We start from the raw sequence: 3,654 nt of genomic DNA, 5'->3' as shown, positions 1-3,654 counted from the left end.
GGTCGGAGCTGTGGAGGGATACGAGGTCAGACGCGAACGAGCCGCCGAGCACCTTCTGTGTTCCTGGGTGGTACCCAGGCCAGTCCTGCCCGCTGTCCGTGCTCCGCAGGAGGGTGAGTGAGCGGATGGATCAAAGCCTCCTTTAGAAAGACTGACGTGGGCGCCTGCTCACTGCCTGTGTGGCTAACGGGGAGCCCTGCCTCGTGGTGGGCGGTGGGCCGGGGGTAGCTAGGAAAGCAAGGAACATGACCCAGAAGCATCTAGAGCAGACCCAGGGAGCCTGACCTGTAATGGAGGGTGTCTCCAGGCTGCAAGGACATTTGGGTCCCTCTTGGGATCTCCCCTGCACCCCTGCAGCCTCACCAGGAAGTTCCCATTAATCTCCCTGTGAAATCAGTTGACTGACACCTTGCCCAAAGTCACAGAGTACCCCCCACCCCCGGCACGTGTTTGGGAACCGAGGGGACATTTCTGACATTCAAACCAAGTTTCAAGCCACCCCTGGTTGGGCGTCTTGGGGGAAAATGCTCTGTGTTGTTGGCGTAAGCCTCCAACAGTGGCCCTGGTGTGAGAGGCATGAAGCGATCCTTGGGCTGAGCCCGAGTCAGTGTCCCCACCAAGAGGACGCTTTCTCCACTGCAGCTTCCGGGGAGCACTGGCAACAAAGAGACATTGGAAACACAGCTGTGTGGTGGTGGGTGGGCTTTTCAATTCTGTGCACGGAGGGGGAGGCAGGAGAGCGGAGGCCGCTGTCCCCTGGTGAATCTCAGGTTTGTTTTCTTGCCTGGAGTTGGGCCAAGCACTCCCTTTCTCATCTGCTCTGCACACTACCGGCTCTGACTTTGCCCTGGTGCCTCCTCGGGGTAGGTCTCGCTTTACAATCCCAGCCGTGCCAGGGCCCAGCCCGGCCTTGCCCCGGGCCTGGTGTGCTGTGGCCTGCCCACCCGGGACTCCTTCCTCTCCCGCCTGGGGTTCCTGTGCTCAGGGACGGAGTGAATGGCTGGCCAGGGCTGTGTTCAGACATGGAGCTTCTAGCCCACTGGGTGAAGCCACCTCAGGAGGAATGCCACTGGACCCCCTGCACCCCCTGCCCTCTCCTTCATCCGCCATCGAGGGGCAGTGGCAGCTGTCTTGGCTCGCAGGATGGACATGAGGACAGATAATTGTGGTGTGGGAGATGACCTTATGGGCACAGGAATTAATGTTAAAGCTTTGTCACCTATCGCAGCAGGCATCCTTATTTTTAGAGAGAGAGAGAGGGAGCGTGAGAGTGAGGGGAGGGGCAGAGGGAGAGGGAGAGAGTCTCCAAGCAGACTCTGCGCTGAGCCAGAGCCCACCTTGGGGCTTGCCCCAGGCCCTCAAGACCACAACCCCAGCTGAAATCAAGGGTCAGTCACTTAACTGATTGAGACAGCCAGGCACCCCGGCAGGCGTCCATCTAAGATGAACCCCACAGAGCCCCTCCCCTTGAAGGTGGGCTGACCCCGGTGACTTGCCTCTCACCAGTGGGACCCAGCAAGGGTGAAGGGACGGGGCTAGACGGGATATGACTTCTACCTCGTTAGTCCTCTCACTCTCTCTCTGGCTTCTCTCTCTTGCCTGCTCTGATGAAGCTGGCTGCCCTGGCGTGAGCTGCCCTGGGGAGAGGACCATGTGGCAGGGAACCAAGGCCCTCGGTCCAACAGCCCACGAGGGACCGAATCCAGCCGACAGCCACTGACCGAGCCTCGAGCCTTGAGATGGGTGCAGCCCTGACGGACCCCTCAACTGCAGCCTGCAGGAGACTCAGTCCTGGAGGTATTCAGGTTCCAGTCTAAGAAAAAGTGAGAAATCACTGATGTTCTTTTAAACCATGAAGTTTGGGGATTATTTGTTATGCAGCAGTAGATAACCAACACACGTATTTATTTTAAAGGGCCTTAGAAAAAAAGCATAAGTAGCACATCGTTTGGGTTTGCAGACATTTATTGATTGCAATGAAACTCAGGAAATGAGTCCATTTTAATCAACTGGAAGAAGACTTAAGATAAATAAAAGAGTAAAAATAATAGATAAAAGAGTGAATGGATGGACAATGACCAAATTTCGATAAGATATTGATGGGACAATAATTTCAAGTCCTTTGTTCCTTTCCCACCTAAGGAGGATGTAATCTTTTTCTTAAAAAATTTTTTTTAAAAATATTTTTTATTTATTTGACAGACAGAGATCCTAAGTAAGTGGAGAGGCAGGCAGAGAGAGAGGAAGGGAAGCAGGCTCCCTACCGAGCAGAGAGCCCGATGTGGGGCTCGATCCCAGGACCCTGAGACCATGACCTGAGCCGAAGGCAGAGGCTTAACCCACTGAGCCACCCAGGCGCCCCCCCAATTTTTTTTTAAATAAAGATTTTATTTATTTATTTGCCAGAGAGAGCAAGCGAGCACACAAGCAAAGGGAGAGGCAGGCAGAAGGAGAAGCAGGCTCCCCGCTGAGCAAGGAGCCCGATGTGGGACTAGATCCCAGAACCCTGGGATCATGACCAGAGCTGAAGGCAGAGGCTTAACCGAATGAGCCACTGATCAGCTTTCTTACTGATTTTTAAGAGTTCTGTGGGAGGCAGAATTTTGGTTTCTGGTACCTTCAACCTCCCAGCATCCTCCCAGCATCGTACGGGTGGTTAAGGTAGGATAGCTGGCAAAAGGGATTTGCAGATGTAACTAAAGTTACTAATCAGCTGATCTTAAAATAAGAGTGTCCTGGGTTATCTGATGCATCCAGTATACTCACAGGAGCCCTTACAGGGAAAGAGATGTGGCGGAGGGAGAAGCTGGAGAGGTTGGAAGCATCTGGCTGCCTTTTGAAGAGTCTCATTGGAAGCATGAGAGAGGTTCAGTGCGCCCTTGCTGGCTTTGATGACGGAAGGGGCCACGAGGGAAGGAATGCGGTGGTCTCTAGGAGCTGAGAATGACCCCTGGTCGACATCCAGCAAGAAACAGGGACGGCAGCCCTAGCCAGCCCATGAGTGAGCCTGGCCCTGACAACTTGACTTTGGCCTTGTGAGGCCCCGACATGAGGACCCAGTCCGGCCACTGGACTTCTGACCTCCGGGACTGAGAGATGATACATGGAGGGTGTTTTTGATAAATTTGTGGTAATGTGTCACTGCAGCAACGGAAAACGGCTGTTTATGTGTTAATGTTGGAAACACTTCATGTATATGTTGCAAATATTTTTTTTCAAGTGTGTCAGTTGTCTTTTTAAACCTTACCCTTAATTATATTGACTCTTACATAGTTCATTACCAGAGGGTAAAGTCAAGTTCCATTTTGGGGGGATGCCCTTTGGTCGTGACCCCCATGAACCCAGTGCTTACAAGCAAAACACAGATTCCTGGGCTCTGTGCGGAGTTTCTGATTCGGCAGGGCGGGGAGGGCCCAGGAATCTGCCTTTCTAACCGGTGCCCAGGAGCTGCGGACGCCGCTCTTGGAGAAGGGTTTCCTCCCCGCCCCGCCCAGTCCTTAGAACCCCTCCCTGCGGGTACGAAGCTGAGCCCCACCCCTCGGGGGGCAGGGCCCGGGAAAGCCCCGCCTCCGCGCGATCCGTCCGTTCTTATTGGCTGGTAGAGAAGGGGCATTCCCTAACGTCACAGCGCCATCAGCTCCTCCTCCCGACCTC

The sequence above is a fragment of the Martes martes genome (genome assembly GCF_963455335.1).
Source record: "Martes martes genome assembly, chromosome: 10".
Lineage (NCBI taxonomy): Eukaryota > Metazoa > Chordata > Mammalia > Carnivora > Mustelidae > Martes > Martes martes.
This window is presented reverse-complemented; position numbering follows the sequence as displayed.